The 23,754-nt window shown below is 36.3% G+C and overlaps 1 protein-coding gene and 3 long non-coding RNA genes across 7 annotated transcripts in view; 2 read left to right on the top strand and 2 right to left on the bottom strand.

Moving 5' to 3' along the window:
* LOC149690410 (uncharacterized) overlaps positions 1-23,754 on the bottom strand; it is a 44,490-nt gene that overhangs the window by 13,749 nt on the left and 6,987 nt on the right. The gene's annotated exons all lie outside the window — the stretch shown is intronic.
* On the top strand, positions 8,275-13,905 carry LOC149690413 (uncharacterized). The gene is made up of 2 exons (XR_016383731.1): positions 8,275-9,658; positions 11,213-13,905. It is a non-coding gene; the product is annotated as an uncharacterized LOC149690413 (long non-coding RNA).
* Positions 15,470-17,017, bottom strand: LOC149690412 (uncharacterized). Its single transcript, XR_016383730.1, has 2 exons — positions 16,263-17,017; positions 15,470-15,782 (listed from the first exon to the last, which is right to left on the bottom strand). It is a non-coding gene; the product is annotated as an uncharacterized LOC149690412 (long non-coding RNA).
* LOC149690411 (uncharacterized) lies at positions 18,374-21,696 on the top strand. 4 transcript variants are annotated; one of them, XR_016383728.1, is made up of 4 exons: positions 18,374-19,092; positions 19,172-19,338; positions 19,458-19,560; positions 19,649-21,696. It is a non-coding gene; the product is annotated as an uncharacterized LOC149690411 (long non-coding RNA). The 4 variants fall into 4 exon arrangements; XR_016383727.1 differs by having other exon boundaries at positions 19,458-21,696; XR_016383729.1 differs by having other exon boundaries at positions 19,172-20,873; positions 20,938-21,696.

Below are 23,754 nucleotides of genomic sequence, written 5' to 3'. Positions count from 1 at the left end.
TCTGGACGGTGTAAAACTTAAATGTTATGGGTGTCCAGGTCTTAATGATAGCAACTACCTTCTTTTACTCATAACATCGGGTTTAATATTCGTTATCAGCGCGTACAAGAACGTAAAAGGTCAATAATAGGTCATTTTATTTTTATAAACAAACGTACTGACTTTTGTTTTTCTTATAAATGAGTTTTATTTATGTTAGCACTTGCTTGGCCCAAAATAGTTGTTTTCTTAATGATTCTATTTATTACTTGTGTAGCAAAGTAATTCGGGCTATTTCAAACCAAATTTGTTAAATATTTGATACTGTTAGAACTAACAATACTAATTAAGAAATTCCGGTATTTTGTAAACAAAATTTGCTGAGTACATAATATAACTAACTTAATTTTAGTCAAAATTAATGATTTACAAGCACTAATTCCGGGAAATTAAGATAAATAATATACCAAAATAGAAAATGTTTCTTTTAGATATTTTTATAGGCCTATATAAAATTCTTATTTTGCAATGTTTGCTCTGTAAAAATCTTCTTCTTAAACTAACAACTTCAAATCTAAGTCTCTTTGGCAAACTCTACGGGATTCTTTGCCATGCATTCGTAGATGTAGTATAGGACTGTATAGGGTGGAGTAGGTAAACTTGAAATTGGTTTTAAAATATCTTATAAAACGTGAAGAAAGAATGTTTTTGGCGTGACTTCTTTAATAATCTTTTAAACTCAAAACTATAGCAACGATTCAGTATAAATAGTCTTTAAACTACATTACTATACACGCTTTTAATCTAACAACACAGAACCGTGAACTTTCGAAAGGTTTTTAAACTCTATATATACTGTGTGAAATATGAGTATGCATTCTAAGCTGTCAGAACTTTAGTATTTCCTAGCGTGGAGACGTAATGTACCTATAGTAAAAGCATGGTAAAACGAATAATAATAGAAAAATCACGAGCTAGAATTCCCCCTTCTGAAAGCCATTTAGAGTCTAGACTATATATCGTAAAAGCTAAGCTATATTTTAGTTTTGTTAAAAGAAACTCAAACTGTAAAAACACACTCCCTAACTCTTTATGAAGTTCAAAACAGAAGAAAATAACACTGAATGTATTCTACAGGGCCGGTAGGCCCTTGTAGATATGACTTGATACTCTTTTGTAACGTTAAAGCAAAATTCACATGCTTTTACCATTTTTCCTATGGAGATTAACATGGGGTTTTTCGTGATATTTAGCCACCTCTAACTGAAAAACTAGAGCGAAGTTACTTTTCGGAATACTCTTAATTTAACAATTATGTATGCATGTATGTTTTCATCCATTTCAAGAAGCATAAGTTTATAAGATATGTTCCTTCCTTAAGTTTGTCACTGGTTACAAACTGGAGCTTGTCATGAAGTTAGTGAGGTAGGTCATAGATTCGAGGTAAAGCGAGGGATGCCTGGTGAGGCGCTGTCAAAGGCTTAGTACAGACTAAATAGGACCTAGATGGACTGCAAAATTAACCACCGAATGTAGGACTTCAATTCTCGCTGTAAGTCTCTGGCATTACGATGTATTGGAGTGTCATACTTATGGAACATATCTTATAAACTTATGGTTCATATGTATCTATAAAGGTTACTGTAAACGCTTATCAAAAGGGGTGGGACAGTTTCATCTCCTTTATTGGGTATGTGGACACAAAGACCTAAAATTAATAGTCCTGCACTAAATTTGGATGGTCCGTATTGTTTGAAGCCATATCTTAATTTACGTTTTCGTTGTCCACATACCGATCAATATTCCGTCTTAAGACAACAAAGGAGTCAAACACCCCCGACTTGAAGAAGGTCAATTGATTGATTGGTAATCACTTCCCATCCCAAGCCTCTTTGCTTACAGGGAGTTAAAACTAGTTGCCTAGATGAATCCTAATGTTATGTTTACTTCCGCTTAATTTAATTCCGACTGGGAACTAAAAATAACAATACTTATCAACATATTGTGTTTCTGTTTTCAGTATAATGCCTTTATGTCTAAATATACCCAAGATTAAACAGTAATATAAAATTTAAATATTGCTTTACCATATTTTCAAAATCTTCCCAAAACATCACGACTGCAGTTTGTATTCCATTAGCTAAGCCAATATGGCGCAGTCGTGAGGAATTACCCGAAACGAAGTTACACCTGCGTTCTTTAAATTAACCAGGAAGACCCTCTATTTTTTCTTCTTCAATGTGTGTTTAAATCCTTCATGATGATCTGGGTTTTCAGGGTTACTTAAACCATGAGCTCGTAAGATATGTTCCATAAGTTTGTCACTGGTTACAAACTGGAGCTTGTCAAGAAGTGATTGAAGTAATAGATTCAGGGTAAAGCGACACCTGGTGAGTTGCTGTCAAGGCTTAGTATTCAGACTAAATAGGACCTAGATGGACTGAAAAATTAACCACCGAGTGTAGTCAATTCTCGCATGTCGTTCTCGAACTAATTAAAACTTTTAATTATATAGATTTACTATTTATTTTTATTGTTTATAGCAGAAATATATGCTTTTATTTGGTAACAACTATAGGAAGTGGACAAATGGGGTGAAAATCTCCCTTACTAAGCGTCAGACCCTCACTTAGCCAATCAGGAGCTTTCCCCCAGTAGCCTTTCACTATGTGAAGTTTGCCGCCATTTTGGTGGAGAGGAGAGGAGCCATTTTAAGCCACACCTCACTGGCAGCTACCTATAGTTAAAACATGAACTTGGTAAAGGTTTTAAATAAGTCTTGCTGATCTTGTTAAATGAAAAATTAGAGGCGTCACTGCCGGCCGGCTGGAGGTTATGTCTTTTCTATTCCGCAGTGGATCCTTATGGATTTTTAAAACAGCTAGCTTTTCCAAAAACGAATTCGCCCTTCTACGCCTAATTCATTTTTTAAGCCTTTGTATAAATATAACTTCTCCCCAGCTTTTACGTTGGTTTGTATTTAGGGAAGTAGTATAATTATCGCGCCCCGGAAACCCCCGCCGATGTGGCTGGCAATAGCCGGATGGGTCGGATCAACTCTAGGTTAGAACTAATGGACTATAGTGGGTGTATAAAGTACCTCCAAAGTTTGGACACGCCGAAACCGATTAGAATGGAGAGTGTATTTAACGATTATTGCGTTAGCGGGTGGTTATAAATTGGTTACGGTTGCTTTCATATTTTGAATTGTTAATCAATCTCTTTCGAGATAAAATCCTCAACTTTAAATCGGTATAGCAAATGGCAATTTATAGATAATGTTCTGATTAGGGTTGCCAGTAATTTCTGAGAGCATCTCGGGTTCGGAACTGAGTTATCTATTGAATCGAACAGAACTCCAAGCATTTCAGTCTTGAACTGCACGAGTTCACATTTGGAGATAAAAATCCTCAACTTTAAATAGGGATAGCAAAAGGAATTTATAGATAAAGCGAAAATCAGAGTTGCAAGTCATTTGTGAGTGAAGTTCAAGACAGAAATACTTGCAGTTCGGTTCTATTCAGATTGATAATTCAGTTCCAAACCTGCAGATTGAGATTCTGTCACAAATTTCTGTCAACCATGAAGCTCACGTCGTTTAAGATAAGCAACGACAGAGGAAATTAGTGCACATATCTTTAGACTATTTCTACAGAGAACTGACCTGCATTTTCCATTATCAAGTTTATTTTAATCAATCTTAATAAGTTTCAAAATTAAATTAACATTTCATGATAATTAAAAGTTAAAACAAGTCAAAGAATTAAAAAGAAACAAAAACAAAAAATACAAGGTTCATTTAACAGACCCAGATGATTAACTGATAATACGATCAAATTAAAATTTATATATATAAAAAAAGGAAATCAATTTAGGCTTTAATTAATACTTTTAAAATTAAAAATAAACCGTTCTAATCATTTCGAACAATCTTTTCGAGACGTTGTCCTTTTTTTAAAAGGATCTAGGCCATGTTTCCGTCTGAACTCTCTCCAGATTACAATAAAATCGAGTATAAAAAGACCGGCAGTAATGAAACTCAGCTTCGCCCCGTTCCTACTAGGATTATCTCAACGACAAGTGGTGTGGATGGGGGCAAGCGCACCACACTGTTCTTTCAACGCCTTTTTGAAAATGAAGGCGAACGCGCCTTGCAATTTAGTTAAGAATTCGATTGTGTCGGCCAGCTTAAACCCAAACACCCTCGCACCCTTCCTTTCATAGCTTTTAAAAGACGGCGCGGACAGGATTAACTAGGAGTTTGCTGGCCTAGAACGACCCTCCAGGGAGTTATCTGGGGCGGCACCGCCATGCAAGAATTTAAGGCTTAGCTCTTCGTCTCGTTCTTACTTTAACCCGTTTTTCAATTCGAGCAAAGCTAGTGCAATCCAGAGCTGAACTATGTGTGTTGTACCAAGAAGTGATATCTAGTTTACTAGGGAGAAGGGGTTAAGATGCCTAAGTATTCGCGCGCCATAGTCCCAGTCCCCCTTTCAAAATACAAGGGGGACGTAAAAGGAGGCCGGGCTATTTCGCCTCTACTCAGTCGGAAAATACGTAATTTTCGTCATTCGCGACGCGCTGATGTGAGTTTTCAAGAGCCAATGAGATGCTGGTTGTAATTTAGAGGCGGGGATTAACTCCGGACCTACTATACGTTTGGACTGGAGATAAAGCTAGAAATGTCCCGAATTATTACCTTCTACCTAGTAAACTAGATATCGCTTCTTGGTTGTACTAAAGGCTATCTCCTCGCGGAATTCCAGCATTTGAAGCTAGTGCAACCCAGAACTGCACCGCACTGTATTGTAGTAAACGGAATTGCACTGGATAAAACTGCTCAATAATATTATATTGTTTTGTTGATGGTCCCCGGCCGGTAATTGCGTAAAATTCGGTCTGGTTGTATGCCCTGAGAAATTCCTGGGTTAGTGATATGATTATCAGAGCATTATAAGTTTATAATGAATAATTATCCATAATTAGTTAACTAGTTCCTTCATAAATAGTATACATTTATAATTGTCTCATCGCTGCTCACGAAATTACCTGGGCCTATTTACTGCCAATTGCTAAACGGAGTCGGCGCGGACTTTAAGATGTTGTTAGGTCATTTATAACAGTCAGTTGAGGGACTACGGGGACGGACGTACTGTTTGCACGCAACAACTTTGGGACGAGTTGGGACTTCGTCTATAGCTACCAGACAAAGCTTAGTTAAATTATGAGATTCAATTAAGGTTTTCCTAATGCCAGGCTTAATTGGCGGCTAGGTTCCCTAGATCTAAATATAGAGAGAGTACTATCATGCACAAACAACTAATTGTTATTTGTTTAAGCGATAAGCTGTTTCAAACTTAAAACTAATTCAAAAGAAAATAAAGACAACAACAACATGCACCTTTGAGACTTCAAAATATAATTCAATTGTGAATCTTTTAAAATATTCATTATTTTTAAGATAAAATTAACAATATTAATATTAAATCCCCTAGCTTTTAAACTTCCCACGTAGAGGCACGCGTGTCTGCATCGTCGCGGTTTACCGCCCATAATTGAATTACCCCAGAGGTTAAAGGTTATTATTAAGCACATGGCTTCAGTTAAAAGCCAACGAACTTTACAGAGAGTACACCCATAGAAACGTCTCTGACAGAATAATATTAATGTATTTCTTTTTCTCAATTCGTAACTAGTATTGTAAATGGGGTTAATAAAATGCCTTAACGATGAAAGGTATTAAGTTACGCACGTCTTTAACAGCGACAAAAAAAATCAAAACAAAACTGAACGTTAATATTTCTAGTATGGAAATTTCTCTGTTCTCTCTTTGATGAGACGATGTAGGCCTAGAAGGAAAACAAATTAAGCTCGTTTTTAAAGAACAAGTCTCAGACTAAAGATCGAATTGAATTAAACAGGGTGTTTGTGATAAGTCTGACGTAAATTAAAGGGTGTGTATTTAGGGTTAAACTGAGTGGAAACTTTCATCAAAGAACATTGTTATTTAGTTACGTAGATATGGGCTCACAACGAAGGCTCACAAACATTGATTGTCCCGTAAACAAGGAAATAGTTACACACATGTTTAGTAATTAGCGTTACTTTACCAGCATAGGCACACTTCTACCCATTTAATAATACACTTCTGCTAGATAAAGGTTCAATAACGTTCCTAGATTGATATGTCTTGAGAATTTTGTTGTTTTATTGGTCAATCAATGTTTTGGAGCTCATTTCTAAGTAACTAAATGTTGTAGACCCCCAGTGTTCTTCGATGAAACTTAAAACTGAGTTTGACACCCTTTATTTTATGGCAGACGTAACAGAAAAACCCTGTAGATTTTCCTGAGACAATGCCTTTAAGACTCAGACATAATAACACTAGTCTGCTATAGAAGAAAACGGACATAATTAATTCAAATCTGTATTTTGCAGACGCATATTAGCATAGAAGCTATTCATTCATTCTGTTGAGGATGCAGGAAATCTAGAGCAAAAGTGTGGGTTGATTAAAGCAAGCCACCTTTAGGGCGGTGACGTATGAGTTATTATGAAATAGCTTAATTTTACGCGTCTATATTTGAAGACCGGCGATGTAGCCTTAGAAGCCTCGAGGTTTCTTCCCCTTTATGTGGACGAAAAGGATCAAGTATTCAACCTCAAATATTTGCTTACGTCCACTGATTGGTTTAACGATGAATCTGGGGAATTTAGTGCTTTGCCAAATAATAATCCCTATAGCGGTTTCATTCTAAATATAGAATATAGAGTTCCAAGAAAGAATTTAAAATTTGAATCGATTTCATCGTTTAGTCTATAGTGACAATTTAATGAACTCCCAACTATAGATAATTCAAATTAAATATTGAAACCAAGAAGCGATATCTAGTTTACTAGGGAGAAAGCATAAGATGCCTAAGTATTCGCGCGCCATAGTCCCAGTCCCCCTTTCAAAATACAAGAAGGACGTAAAAGGAGGCCCCGGGCTATTTCGCCTCTCCTCAGTCGGAAAATACTTAATTTTCGTCATTCGCGTCGCCATGCTGACGTGAGTTTAGAGGCGGGGATTAACTCCGGACCTACTATACGTTTGGACTGGAGATAAAGTGAATTTATACCTTCTCCCTAGTAAACTAGATATCGCTTCTTGTTGAAACTCAAATTTAATAAACTCAATTTTAACCGAATTTTACTGAAAAACAAAATACAGGTATAGTTGAACTCTAAGTAACAGTTCAAACAAGTTTATTCTATGCAGGCCTATATTGACAATTTAATGAAGTTCAACTAGATAACTCTAGGTTTTAAATATTTAAATTCAATTTAAACTAAATTCTACTGAACTCTACGGGGTTTTCTTTTTTATTTACAATTTCGTATACAGGTAGTTGAATTCTTCATGTCAACTAAGACTAGGAGACGAGATTTAGAAGACACTCCAAGCTTTTGACAGTGATGTCAGGTGACAGTGTCTGGTGGTTTTTATGCCTGCTAAAATATTAAGATAGACAGCGTACTAAGCGTAGCGAAAAAATTCCCTTATCCAATCTCCAGTAAAACCCGAAAAACCTCAGACATTTTTAAAAAGGTCAACGTTCAAAAATGTCAAGTCGATAATGTCAATTCAATTTTTGAGAAGGTATGTATGTACTGTGTACAACGAGGGGATAACCACTCTTCACCTCAAAACATTTCTACAGCGATTAAGGGATGCATGTTATCAATTTAGCATTGTCAAGGGTAAGCATTTGTACTCTTTAAAACACAGGTATATCGTGAATGAAGATTATTCCGAGTGGCGTGCCCCTCGAAGTACACGGAGATTCCTCGCTGCCTTATCTCGTGGCCCACAAAAGCCAATACATTTCAAAAATTTGGAGAAAAAACAACGAAACTTGACATTTTTTTTAATCGTATCTTCTAAGTCATCTTTTCAACCGCTTTCTAAACTCATTTTATCTTTATGAAAAAATTCCTCGATTTTTACTTTTCTGATAGTTTGGAGATAGTTCCGCAGCTGAGAAAGTTTTAGATTAACTTTTGCTTTTAGGTTAAAAGTGTTGTTAAGCTTATCTATTTTTTTTTGAAAAATACTACCATCCGTATCTTTATATCAATTAAAGTGCAAATGCTTCTTTGGTGTACTTGGAATGTGTAGATCAACTTTTGTTTTAAAGGCAAATGTTTAGCTACATCAACAACGATGGGCTGGCTATTAGTTTCACTTGGTCTGGAGAAGATGTTGATGTTGTTGCTGTAATATTCGTTCGTCTTTTTAAAGGGAGAGTGAAAGGAGGGATTGGTGATATTGTAAGGGAGAGGATTATGATTAGTCTATGACAGTGCATTGCGAATATATTATGCTAATATTAATGAACAATCATTGGTATCTGTATGCCTTTAATGAACACACAAACCCCTCATATCATATTGCTTTATATAAAATGGGAAACATCATACTTTCTTTAAAATTTCTCACACTGAGCATTCTAAGAACCCGAATAACCTTTCTCAACAATGAAAACTTCAGAATTTATGTAGGGAACGCTTCTTAGCCTTACAAACGACGTGGCTCTAATCTGTCCTGTACCATCTTGTTTAAAAATGTCTTTAGCTGAAAATAAAACCTAATCTCTTTCTTCGATGAAACTTTTACTTTTAGAAAGTCCAACTATATAGCCATAGGATATCTATAGTTAAGTATCATCCATGATGAAGGGGAAAAAATGTTTATACCCTAGCGAAAAGTTGCAAAGAAGCAATGGATTCGCAACTTATGGCCGAGGACTAGCTCAGCTGCAACTTAGCAGAAGTCTCAAATCTACCACCAGTCTGGAATGACGGGGTATTCCACTTTTGTTCGAGTTAGATAAGCCCTTTTATCCGACGCTAGTTCATCCCAGTTTCAGTTTGCATCTTAAGAAAACGGGGTCAAAGTTTACCAAGGCTGTCGTTAAGGGATGTAACGTCGATCTACCCCATCTTGGGAATAAAGGGGACCTAGCATTGTTGGCGTTGCATTTTCCTTTGGAAATGAACTAGAAACTATCGTAGCGTACTCCGTCCCGAGTGTCTCGAGTCTTCAACGGTTCGCCAAGATTCATTTTCAAAGAAAGTGAAAGATTCTTCGTGGAGCTGTTGGTGCATGGTTCACATCCATATTGACCCAAGGCGCATGCGCTAACCCATCGTCTGCCCTTGCAAAACTCTTGACTGCGCTCAGTTACTCGGTGTTTTGGAAAATGGATCGATACTCTGGTATCCACTCTGTTAGATTGAATGCAATGCAAGGCCGGAACTTCCCAGGAAGAGCTAAATTACTTAACATATTTCCATTACATTGAATCTCGCCTTCACTCCATTCATCCTTGAAAAGTGGACATAGTTCAGATGCTAGAGAAGGGTGATCTTACACTGTGTGTGTGTTGTTGGAGCTTTAGATTTGGTTCAAGCGGAGTTTGCAAACTCAAGAAAGCTGAGTATCTATGATAAACCTGAAGCAGTCGATGCAAACTAATATTGAACAGGAATATATATACGGCGTTCGATTAATTTTAAACCACTTTTCCTCCTCCAATTTCTCGGATGTGTTTGAAATTCCCTGCTGTTTTGGAAAGATATCGTTTCATTTAAAGGAGTAGCCAACTAAATAGGAACCAAAATAATAAATGGAGAGGTATGTATTTCGAAGTAATAGAGCTTCCAATCGAAATTAAGCGAGTTTAAAAACGTAGATAAGTCAAATTTGACATTTTAATCTTATAGAGTCGCAATTTTTCAGTCTGAACCGTTTATTTGTAATATTATTTCGACTATTTTGAATATCCAAGTTAGGTTTTATAATTTTGATAACTTAAAAATGTCAAAGGTTGTTGGAAATCCGGTACATCGTTTTTAAGACTAGAAGGATTTATACCTTTTACACAAGGAGGCCTGGCTACTTGGAGTGGACATTAATAAGTCTACATTTTTGTCCTCCATGTAGCCTGGAATTCTTGTATGGAATCCTTCTAGTCTTCAAACAATGTATTGTACAGTCGAAACGTTTGTAAGTTTAAGCATAAGTTCGTAAGATGTGTTCACCATAAGTTTGTCACTGGTTACAAACTGGGGTTTGTCATGAAGTGAGGGAGGTAGGTCATAGATTCGAGGTAAAGCGACGTATGGTGAGGCGCTGTCAAAGGCTTAGTACAGACTAAATAGAAATTAAGATGGGCCATGCAAAATTAACCACCGAGTGTAGCCAAATAATTCTTGCTTGTCGTTCTCGAAGTCAAACTAGCTCGAGCTGTAAGTCTCTAGCATTACAAAGTATAGGTAGTGTCATTCTTATGGAACATATCTTATAAACTTATGGTTTAAGAAATATAAAGGGTCAGGAAACTCATTTAAATATCTCAAATTTGACGCGACGCTCGTAAATGTCGTATTTTTAGTTTTTTTACTAAGGTCATTTCGCACCAGATTTTGAATTTCAAGACTCGTTAAATTTTGACAGATTTATTCATTTCAAGTCATAGAAAGTTTTTTTTTTGCCACAAAGTTATTTTTATTTTTTATTTTAAAGAAATCTTTCTTACACTAAGGATAAAAAATTAACCATATTCATATTTAATAAATTATAAGTAGTTATAGTCATAGGTCTAGTTCAAATTTTACTTTATTATTCAAGCACGAAACCCCTTTGAATAAAATATTAATTAAAAGTTTAAAAGGTCACGCCCAACTATGCAATCATAACCTAAAATTAATGGCGATGATTTTTAAAAATATTTTAAAAAATCACGTTCTACTTTCGCTTAATTATAGCTCAGTACAGGTATTTTCCCGCTATATTATTTGCATATGGTGATTGTGTTAATATATTCATATAGTACTAGCATCATTTTGGGTGGTGACTTTTGCAAAAAGAAAAAAAATAATGTACTACACAAATATTTTTCAATCGCTTCGTCATCCGTCTTTTGATAAATAACTATACAAGTTCTTGTTTGAAATTCAAAACGGGTGTCCAAAACAAAAGAGATGCCATACATAAAGCATCCTGTCATAATAATATATAGCTTTAGGATAGGATGTGAAGTTTCCGATCCCATGCGCTATATAATACCGAGGGTCGGACACTTTTACTTCATTTATTGATATTTTTTTTAGGTTTGATAATTTTTATATTTATTTACTATAGATATTTCAATGCTAATTAAAAAGGGATTTATTTTATATATTTTAGCAAGTATCCAACACCTCTTACAATATTTTCACGCGCCAGTGATCACGTGAAATTCGAAACAATAAATAAAGCAAAAATAATAAAAAAAAATGGATTTTTACGGTCTTATCAGATCAAGGTTAACTTTTCGACGAAAATAATTGAAAACCCCCATATTTTGAGGATATCTGCGGTAAATTTCGAATTATGTAAAAGAGTTTTGTTACGTTTTTGGTACCCTACCTTAAAATAAATACTTTTAAATTTTGTTTTAGCAAAATAGGGCATACACTGTATTTTAGAAATTTTGTATTTGTAAAATGTATTTTTAGATCGAGTTCAAAACACAGCTTTGTTTACCTCTGTGTACTTCTTCTAATATATGTTTGTAAACACGACTTTCTAATTTTTTAAGGGATGTTTGTAAACAATGTGTTCCTTACATATAAACAAATTTAAAAACATAACCCGGAAAATTTTAAATCTTTATTAGAGTTGAGATATAGAGGGCATTCCTAGTGTACCGACATGATATTTATAAATCATTGACGTCATTATGTCACGCCTACGTCAAGGGGATTTCATTCTTATACATTTGAGACAATGGTTCCCAGTGTTACTTCTATAACTTCCCGTAATTATTGTAAAAATCCACTAATAATTTTTCAAATGTCACTAGACATTAGACATGTTCAAAATATTGACCCAAATATGACACATTTTTCACGATTCAGGGCTAGACAAAGACAAGTCAAAATTGCAGTCTGGTATTTTTAGAGATAAGAAAATGACCCTTGGGGTCATCTAGCTGGGTCAAGACGTGTTTTTCTGGCCGTCGTTTGATCTAGCAAATAAAAACACGAAAAGTTCGTTCCTCACGTCCAAAGCAATCTAGATCAAATATTAGGGTCCTGTTGTACGATTCTTTTTTCAGTTATAGTTCAGTCAGTAGCCTATTCCACCATAGAGGATATATAATAGAGGAGTAGATAGTTGTTGTATTCAGTTCTCGTTACAGTTTATGGAGCTACATCCGGATGTGTACTCGTTTTCTTGGTAGACACGTAGTTACCATAGTAAAGCTGAAGGCTACAGTGTCTACTCCTCTACTGTATATCCTCTATGATTCCACGAAAATATAACTGTCGTTTTCTTGGTAGACACGTAGTTACCATAGTAAAGCTGAAGGCTACAGTGTCTACTCCTCTACTGTATATCCTCTATGATTCCACGAAAATATAACTGAAGTATACCTGATGATAGTGGCCCACCTAGCCTAAATGGAGCGGCAAAAGTGAAATAGGCGGCTCTTTTGATGTGGACAGAATGAAATTGGTTCGTGCTATGGTCAAGCGGTATCTTTTTCATAGACCTCTTTCATTAGAAGTTTACGTGCCAACTCGTACGTGATTTTAAGTCCACCTAGGTTGTGAAATCAAAGGCAGGCTTTTTCTTGCGTAGGTGTTTTATTGGGATACTCTATTGGTAAGATGCTCGGAAATTCCAAAAAATCGATACTGTTTTTCTTCCGGGGAATTTCATATCTTTCTGTATGTATTGCATCTATCATAAGTTTGTAAGATATGTGAAGCATAAGTTTGTCACTGGTTACAAACTGGAGCTTATCATGAAGTGAGGGAGGTAGGTCATAGATTCGAGGTAAAGCGACGCCTGGTCAGGCGCTGTCAAAGGCTTAGTACAGACGAAATAGGAACTAGATGCAAGTCCTGCAAAATTAACCACCGAGTGTAGGACTTCAATTGTCGCTTGTCGTTCTCGAACTAGCTCGAGCTAAGTGTCTAACATTACGAAGTATAGTTAGTGTCATACTTATGGAAGGAACATATCTTATAAACTTATGATCTACGAAAAGATATACATTTAGGAAAGTTTTCGAGAACTTAAATGGAATGACAAAAGTCATTACAGAGTAAGTATGAGATGAAGTGTGACAGTTCTAAAGAAATAAAAATAGACAATCCGCATATTGCAATTAACGGTTCATTTCCTCTTTAAAAGTATCATCAAAAGTTTAAATTAATTAAATCCTGTTTAGAAAATATTTAATTAAAACATTTAAAAAAAATCCTAAAAACAATTTGAATATTTTTTGACCTTACTCTAATTAATTTAATCTTAAAACCAACCACATCACGCACTAAATTATTATCTAAACTATAATATAAAGTTTTTTTAAAGAAATGTTTATTCAAGGATATATCTCTTTTGATAACTGTTGTACGAGTTGAAAAACTGCCCATTAAAGTAAACAACAAAAATAAACGCCACCCGATAACTTCCTGTTTATTTTTCTGCAACACCCAGAGGGAAACAAATTTATTTTGAAATTCTTCACGTTTGACGGAACACTGCATGGGGACATGCTTTGCAAAAACATCACTCCCAAAACTGTTAGCTAATTAAAATATAAAAATTATTTCAAGTTCTATTTAGTCTCGCTGTAAAAGAGTTACGTAAATATCAACTTTAAATATTTTAAAGGGAAGATGAATGAATTGACCCCATAAATTGTTACCAAATAATTAGGCAAGAAACTGCAGCGTTACAAATTGAGCGGTTTATTTCAAAAATCGTTGCGCTTGTCTACCCAAAAATTTAAACTTTATATCCAAGTGATAATTTATAAAATATCAAGAGAGATACATATTTTTATGTTTTTTGATTTTATGAATAAATTATTATTTTTACCAAAACATTACTCTATTTTATTATATGCATACAGTTTCAAGTTTCCCAAAGCATCAAGAAGTTATATCTAGTTTATTAGAGAGAAGGTATAAATTCGCCACGTTTCCAGCTTTATCTCCAGTCCAAACGTAGGTCCGGAGTTAATCCCCGCCTCTAAATTACAACCAGCATCTCATTGGTTCTTGAAAACTCACGTCAGCACAACGCAAATGACGAAAATTACGTATTTTCCGATAGCCCGGCCTCCTTTTACGTCCCCCCTTGTATTTTAAAAGGGGACTGGGACCATGGCACGCGAACACTTAGGCATCTTATACCTTCTCCCTAGTAAACTAGATATCACTTCTTGAAAACATCTTATGCCTTTCCCCATTTGTACTAATGCATAGAGTAGTTTTATCAGAGTGATAATGATAGTTTTATTTGAATAGAATTGCGTGGTCTCATTAAATATTACTCCAAGCTGGAAGACACCTACCATCCAATGAAAAATTCCATAAATAAATTATTTTTTCCCTGAACTTTTAAAAACCTTTATAAACCAAGACCAAATTGAAAACGAAACCTATTCGTTCCATTGAAACGTTTTTATGGAGTATAGCCCCGAACTTCTTTTGACACGCGGCGAGCAAGCATGGTTTGTGGAGTAAACACGGTGACCGTGAATAGCTTGGAGGTTTCATGAATGATCATTAGAGTATACAAAGTATAGCCTTAATGGTGGTTACGCGAATCGGCTACTAATGAGTTCCGTTCCGGCTACAGGACTGGTTCTACAGGGTGTTTCTGAAAAGTCCATCACAAATTAAGGGGCGTGTTTATGGGACCAAACTGAGCGGAAAGTACCAAAGAACATGGGGTGTACAACATTTTGTTACGGAGATATGGCCTTCCAAACATTCGCCCCTAAAACAAGGAAATATCCAAAAATGAGGAGTAACACTTAAGACCGACTAACCAGCTTGTTTAAAATTACTAGACAATTTCAATAGCCTTTAATCGAACAATTGATTTCTACCTTTACTAATCAGAAGCGTATAAATGAGTAGAAGTATGCCTACGGTGGTAATGTAAAATTAATCCCAAGTGACATGATGTTTCAAGATCTTCCCAGCACCAAGTAAAATGGTTCTGATTGAAGGGACTTTTATTAGCACAGCGTAAACAACGTTATTTTCAGGAATTAGTCCAAATGTCCACGGGCGGCATTACAAAAACGAGGCAGTCTTTCGAATGATACTTGGACATGTTGGAAGATCCCTGGCTTGTTCCTGTTATCTCAAACCGTAAAAAGCTACGCAAATCTTCATCATCACGGACAACACTCTTGTACGTTAGGTATGACCTTGAGAAAACCTAAAAGGACATCTCGAATGTATTTGAAAAACCCATCTCCAATTAAGGGGCGTGTTGTTTGTTTCCAACAGAGTAAACTCGCCCAGAGAACAATTACAATGCAGAGCCACGTTTCGGCGTTAATGGCCCACAAAGGTGGTCCCAAAAACAAGAACAAACTTTAATTTGTTTCGTTCAGTAAGTGTTTCATGTGTCATAGATAAAACGCCATGATTAATGCACGAAGAAAATGAATTTATTGACAAGTTTTAACATTTAATTGCAACTAGTTACAAAAATTGTTCAAAGTGTTCACCACCCGCGTTAAGGCACACATTAGCACGTCTTACAAATGATTCCCTTACACGTTGAAAAATGCCTGGAGTTTCGCGAATTGTTTGACAGCCGTGAATTATTCGTCGACGTAGCTCTTCAACATCGGGCACTTCAGTCTGATAAACTAAGTCTTTCAGGTGGCCCCAAAGAAAGAAATCACAAGGGTTCAGATCGGGTGATCGAGCAGGCCACTCCACAGGTCCACCTCGACCTAACCACCGCAAAGGGAAGGTCGCGTTAAGATAATTTCGGACCGCGATGCTGAAATGTGGTGGTGCACCATCGTGCATGAACCACATTCTGTTTACCAAACCTAAGGGTACGTCTTCGAGTAGTTCCGGTAAATCGTCCCGTAAGAACTGCAAGTAAGCCACACCGTTTAACCTGGGCTCTAGGAAATATGGCCCAATTAAATTGTCACCCACAATACCACACCACACGTTTAATTGGTGACAATTTAATTGGGCCATATTTCCTAGAGCCCAGGTTAAACGGTGTGGCTTACTTGTAGTTCTTACGGGACGATTTACCAGAACTACTCGAAGACGTACCCTTAGGTTTAATAAACAGAATATGGTTCATGCACGATGGTGCACCACCACATTTCAGCATCGCGGTCCGAAAACTTGTCAATAACATTTTCTTTGTGCATTAATCATGGCGTTTTATCTATGACACATGAAACACTTACTGAACGAAACAAATTAAAGTTTGTTCTTTTGTTTGGGACCACCTTTGTGGGCCATTAACGCCGAAACGTGGCTCTGCATTGTAATTGTTCTCTGGGCGAGTTTACTCTGTTGGAAACAAACAACACGCCCCTTAATTGGAGATGGGTTTTTCAAATACATTCGAGATGTCCTTTTAGGTTTTCTCAAGGTCATACCTAACGTACAAGAGTGTTGTCCGTGATGATGAAGATTTGCGTAGCTTTTTACGGTTTGAGATAACAGGAACAAGCCAGGGATCTTCCAACATGTCCAAGTATCATTCGAAAGACTGCCTCGTTTTTGTAATGCCGCCCGTGGACATTTGGACTAATTCCTGAAAATAACGTTGTTTACGCTGTGCTAATAAAAGTCCCTTCAATCAGAACCATTTTACTTGGTGCTGGGAAGATCTTGAAACATCATGTCACTTGGGATTAATTTTACATTACCACCGTAGGCATACTTCTACTCATTTATACGCTTCTGATTAGTAAAGGTAGAAATCAATTGTTCGATTAAAGGCTATTGAAATTGTCTAGTAATTTTAAACAAGCTGGTTAGTCGGTCTTAAGTGTTACTCCTCATTTTTGGATATTTCCTTGTTTTAGGGGCGAATGTTTGGAAGGCCATATCTCCGTAACAAAATGTTGTACACCCCATGTTCTTTGGTACTTTCCGCTCAGTTTGGTCCCATAAACACGCCCCTTAATTTGTGATGGACTTTTCAGAAACACCCTGTATACGTCAGCTCGCGTTGGCAAGTGATTATATAGTGTCATTGGGTCGATAACCCAGGGGCTAAAAGCTAGGGGGACCCTTCCACGCTAGACGTCAACTTTAAATGCGCCAGTGTAGCGTCACGTTCCATAGAAATTTTTACATCCAACATGCAAGGAAGCTTTTGGGACACGTGATATTCTCTATGGTATCAGAAGCGGATAACAGAAGAAGCGTGCCACTTATGTAACATGATTCTTCCCAGGCCATTTTTTTGCCCTCTCGCTCATCAAACTACAGATGGGTAACCATCGTACCTGGGGTGAATTCTATAACTGTTAGTGTTTGGTATACTAAATCCACAGCAATCAACCCACAAACCTTGATTTTCATGACGTGGGACAAAAACGCACAAGTGCATGCGCCTTGGCAAATAGTTTAGCAGCGCTAACAGAGTAATTATGAGGGGGAACTATTTATCGCGTATGTGATTCGGTTTAGTAACCTTGAGTACTCCAAATGTAAATGCTGTTGGGTAGAAAGAATCATGTTACAATTACCCGCCCCGCTTTGTGGATGGTACACTTCTCTCGAAGAGAAGTATTATATACTTTTGATGGTATGTAAGGACACGATATGAATAAATTACTCGCATGCACGAAGTTCCTGTATTAGTTCCGTTTAGGAAATGGGGAATTTTGCATCATGAGGTTTTAGATTATTGTGTCTTGCCTGATACGGTCACTATATCGATCGCGATCTGTTAATATATCCATGTCTAGGGTTGAAACGGCGTTGGGTTACGATGTATTGATTTTGGTTGTGAATTTACTGTTGTTGGAAAAATGATCTTAAAGAAGATACGCCGTGTTTGGGTTATTTATTTATTATGTAACTTAGCACAAAATTTGTTGTTATTTATCCCCTGAAGCTACTCTTGAAGATGTTTATAAGACATTACAAGAAATCAAGATTTATTTCAATCTTAAGTGTCGAAGCAGTCATGCGATAAGGCGATTAAATTTCGATTTTCAACAACGATTATCATTTAAAACCAATATAATAGCTGTAATGTAATTTTCTTTTACTCTCATATTTCCAGCTTTTGAGCCTTCTAAGAAAACCAATGTTAAAGGATATTTTTTATTGTATATTGAGTGAGCACTTTCCTAGCTCGCTTTGGTTTATAAGTAAATATAACTTTCCTTAGGCCTAAGGGTGACTTTTAATTCTCGAATAACAAGTTATTGTACATAAAATATCGTTTTAGAAAACTTAATTTGGATTACACGTCGAAATGTGCATGGTTAAAGGCGATTAGGAAGAAATTTGAGCACAGTTTGTATACCTAACAGCTTTGATAACTGGCTAGGAATTAAGGCATTTTCCAGGACTATTACCTCCCGAATGTTTTAAAGGTTAATTGATGAGGAAATTTCCACTAATTTGACTGACACGACATGTAACCAATCTCATTACCAATTAAAAGAAACCTCGAATTCTATTATCATTAAGGTGCATTCCGTTCCAAAGGGGCACTGATTCTTTCACTCCCCATAAGACAATTTACGACTAACACAAACTGAAACCTTAACCTTGAACCCCCTACCAGGAGACCCGTTGACGTCGACAGACGTATCAATTACCCTGTATGGTGCCATAACCCAAAGGAGACGCAAAATGTCGCGCATAACATCACATTACATTCCTTGGCTTTACCATGGTGGATTCCTCCTCTCAACTTTCCCCTCTAAACTCTTCCTCGCGTGCCATGCCATGCCAGGAGTTTTCCAATAGACGTAATGGTTCTAAATTCGATTTGCGGTAGTGGGTGGATAACTGCTATACGGGGAAAAGAATGGTAGTCGCCCCCTTGAGAGGCAAACAACCCCAAATGATGTCCTCTGTTTGGAAAATGGTATGGATCATTTTTTCCCACTGCGGCTGGGAAAAGTCGACGACAACGCGTTCCTAAGAAGAAAAAGGCCTAAATTTAGGCACTTGGGTTTCAGATGAAAAAAGAACAAAGATGATGACAGTAGTCTGTTGCGCCTGGAATTGTATTTTTCGCCTCATTCTTAAAGGGAAAACCATGTAAGTTAGGCTTAGAAATTGTTATTAGCTTCAATTTTGTGAAGCTTGAAATCATAAGTTCATAAGATGTGTTCCATAGGTTTACTGAGAGCTTCTCATGTAGTGCCGTAGGTCATAGATTCGAGGTAAAGTGATACCTGGTGAGGCGCTATCATAGGCTTAGTACAGACTAAATGGGAAGATGGACTGCAAAACCGATGGAGTGTAGCCAATCAATTCTCACTTGTTCTCGAAGTAGCTCGAAATGTAAGTCTCTAGCATTACGAATACTTATGGAACATAACTTATAAACTTATGATGTTATCTGATCAAATATGGCTTCCATTCGGACATACTTTGTGTCTTCAACTTTATCATGGAACCAGCGACCTTATTGGTGGTTAACCCTACATTTAAAGGCATTAGTGTTGTCTTTTAAATGACTTCACGTCTCATAGATTCTTTCACAAATGGTAGCAATTCTTAGAGGTCAGATTTGGTCTATTCCCGCAATAAATTGAAGGTTTTATAAGATACAATTTAAGTCATTTAAAACATACGCTGTTTTGGATTCCAGTTGGCTTTATTGGCGCATCGATGGCGCGAAAGTCTGGCACGTGGGCCTAGTTTTTCGACGGGGGTGAGATATGTGTGTGTGTGTGGGAAATGCTTTTTGGAACTTTTGTGGGGGGAGTTCGTTTCATCCTGGAGATTCCATAACCACAAGCGATGGTCTAAGCCAATTACGAGCTCAGCTGGAAGTCAAACCTAGAGCTATATACTTCCGTTCCTGGTTGCATTGTACTTAGTTTGTGAAACGACGTACGCAGTTCCAAGGAGGAAACAGGAAATAGGGGGATGGCGTAAAGGATCGGTGGAAGCTTTCTCTATGTCACATTGTCACTTTAGGTGAGTACTGAAGAGCAACTAGGAAATATTACTTTCAGAATGTATTTGATGAAAGTTTCACTAAACTGCAAACTTAGCTTGAAATATGACTCTGTGCAGAAATATATGACCTGCTCTGTGCTGTATGGGGAATGCGAAAGATGGAAGGAGTTGGTATGGGTCGCATGAGAAAACGGGGGTAGCTCCATTGAGTGGTCGGAAAATTGCCTCAACCTCATTTCGTAAACAAAATGATTTGTGACGTGTGTGTCGACCAAATTCAATATGATAAAGATCAAAACGGACATCGTGTAATAGTCCTTTTCGATGTAAATAAAGGGGGTAGGCAACCCTTAGTACCGGGACATAGGGCGTTGATACATTGCCATCCCATCCGTCTCTGCGCATGCACTCTCATGATACAAAATGACTACAGCGCAGGCGCCATAAAGCGACATGGTAGGCGGAGTTTTACCCCCCGTTTCTTTCCCTATGGTCTATTAGGTTATGACTTTTCGAAAGGGCTAATTCTCAACTTCACCAGTGAAAACAACAAAAGGTGAACACTTTTACAGGGAGTCGATAGAAAGAAGTATTAAAATGGAAGTATCCAATCCCTCATAAGTCATTCCATCGAGGGATGTGAAGGAGAACCTTGCGTACAAGTGAATGTCAAAAGTGAAAATTCCCGGATTTTACTGCATATCCATCTCTCATAGGATTTTTGGGGCCGTTCACTCATGATTGAATGTTCCGGCAGGGGGCAAAAAAAATGTTAACCTAACGCGTTACCATGGGATTTGAACCAAACTTGGGAGTTAAGAACATGTGATATGCTAGTACACGTATAGGGATTTTGACGGTTGTTTGGCACCAACACGCTTCCGAAAGAATTTTGCAGTTTCCACAGTGTGGTAAGATTTAAAAATTTGTTGGAATGTGTTGTTTTTGAAAAGAAGTTCGCGTGAAATGTTCTAGATTATGGGGGTTTTGTTTCGGTGCCTTCGAACCAGAGCAACTTTCTGGCAAAACGTGTCTTTTTTTTTGGAAATTCTTTCGTAGAAGGCCTGACGTAATTACAAGTATTGATGTGTCGCGGTTCAATTACATTTCTTTACCCAAACTTCCACCCTTGGAAACTTTAATCCAATGTAACAACCTATTCAGTTTCGGGTCAAAAACTATCTAATTAATTCCCATTTCTGTTGAAAGAGATGCCAACTATTTTAGCATAGAAATTTCTCAATGAATGGTTTCTTCATCATTGATTTATGCTAATTTTTGTTGAGTTTATTCAAGATAAATTGCTTGTGTTACAAGTGTTTTGTGCATAAGATATGTTCCGTAAGGTTGTCACACAAGATGTGTTACATAACTTTGTCACTGGTTACTGAGAGCTTGTCACGAAGTGACGTAGGTGAAACGTCATAGATTCGAGGTAAAGCGACGCCTGGTGAGGCACTGTCAAAGGCTTAGTACAGACAAAATAGGAAGACGGACTTCAAAACCGAATTATGGAACATATAAACTTAAGCATCGCGTGTGAAAATTTACTTTAACATTTATTATGTCTATCAAATCGTGTATAAAAACATACCTTCCATTATATATAAAAAATAAATTTAATCTCTAAACGATAAGATAAACACAATTTACATCTATAAATACGATGTGTTATACCGGATTGTTTGTAATGTAACTTTTAAATTTGATTAAAATAAATACTGTTAAGTCTTATTACTGAGTGTTTTCAATTCAAGACGTCAAGCATATAAGGAATTTCCATTTCGTAGCTAAATTGGCGAACCAAATTAAGTCTTGAATTAATAAGCTTACCAAATTTAATGACGTATTTAACGATGACGCATTTTAATTTTGAACAACGTACTTAATGTATATGGGACATTACAGGCGCAAAGACACTAATTAATCCTTCTCACTTCCCACCCACTTAGTTTAAAAATAAAAACGTGCAGTTTTTCTCAAGGCTGTCAAGATGGAATTTAACTATACACAGCGTGCTATCGCAAAAACCAACCAACGTAATTATCCTCAATTTGAAAAAGTAAGAAAATCTGTGTTTTGTAAAGTATCGTTTTAACAATTGTTATCTTTTTGTATAGACTATACAGTATAGTGTCATATTTCATTTGTATAAATTAAACTAAATTAAATTGGATTAAATTGTTTTACACTTCTCCAAAAGGGGGCTTTACGTTCCTCCACCTAGTCTTATCAGAACTTTGGTAAGCCTAGAGAATATACAGAATAAATTACTAATAGTTCATTTCGAATCAATTCTTGACTATAAAATTGATTCGCAAAAGTCTAACAACACTGTACACTTAAGTACAAACCAGGGATAGATTTAATTTTAGAAGTAGGAATGGAGAACAGAGTAATCTGGGCGCGCGTTAAAGTCCCGGACCCCCTTCCACGGGACGGAGGGGTATGAAAGAAGAGGCGGGTCATAGCGACGGAGGTAAAAAGGAATTGCGTATTTTTCGTCTTCCCAGTCAGTAACGTCATCAAAACGTAGTTTAAGTGAGCCAATAAGATAATTTAAACTTTTCGTTACGTGTTGGAGGGAGGGGCTCCTTACTGGGCTATGAGTCGGACTGAAGCAAATACTAATCGTTCTCTATTCCTACTTTTAAAATTAAATCTATCCCTGGTAGAGTGGTATCTGAGAGTGGATGAATTTTTTTTGACTATCTAAACGTTTTTATAAAACAGAACAGAAAGAAAAAAAAAATCCTATTTTTATTAAAAAGCTTTTATGTTTTGAGCAGAATTAAATCTTCTTTCTATATTAGATTAAGTCCATTAATTATGAAATGCACGATATCAAATCTAGACCGTGGAATCTCTAGAACCGTTGCCAGTACGTGACTTGTGTAAGGGTTTTCCTTCATTGTTAGTAGCATGGCTTGAATGCACGTTGAGACAATGGCCTTATCAATCGATAACGGTATGTTTTAGAAGACTATATGAGAGTCTAGCTCTAATTTACGACGTAAGTTTTCTTCCATCCGGCTTTTGCTAAACAATAAAATAAAAAAAAAAACTGTTCTCTTTTCTTGTGTGCTGAGTCTTTCTAATGGATGATTGAGATTTTGGGATTCTCTCGTTCTGCAACTGAGTCATTTTGCAGTTATCCGATGTCATAAATCTTTCAAAATTAGGTATTGAGATAAATTTGCAAGGTAGACACTATAATAAACCTGAGTAGAGTTCTTATTCTTATATACTAATTATTGTTTATAATTTATTATCATAATTTATCTATAAACCTAATTATAAATTATCCAATTATTAGTTTTATTTATTAATTAATTTTCAGAAAAACTAAACTGTTTTTATCGAAATTTGAGCCAATTAGAATTGACCCGACTGTATTTTTAGGTAACACAATTAATTAAATGTTTTAATCTTTTAAAGTCTTTTTAAATATCAAAAGAAGTGTATTATTTGAAGTAAAAGGTATGTGTTCCAACGATAAAGGTAAATAATTATTGTGTTAGAGAATAATTCATTATATGAGTAATTATTTTTACTCATATAGCAGCTAATTAATGCTTTACCTCTAATTAAAAATAATTTTAATTCATCTTCATCTCGAGTCTTTTTAGACTAAAATTATTTTGATGTTCACAAAAAATATAATAGATACATTCACGTTTGATATTACTAGTTAAATGAACAATTATTCTTTTCTCTAATCATCAAACTCTTAATTGGTATTCAAAATTCATACTAAATTAAAAATTAAATCTTCAGCAATTAAGAAACACG

Source organism: Phalangium opilio, unplaced genomic scaffold (assembly GCF_054372755.1).
Source record: "Phalangium opilio isolate 3A_F unplaced genomic scaffold, DU_Popi_V2 ptg000031l_1, whole genome shotgun sequence".
Lineage (NCBI taxonomy): Eukaryota > Metazoa > Arthropoda > Arachnida > Opiliones > Phalangiidae > Phalangium > Phalangium opilio.
The sequence above is the reverse complement of the archived record's forward strand: the minus strand, read 5'-3'. Positions and strand labels throughout refer to the sequence as shown.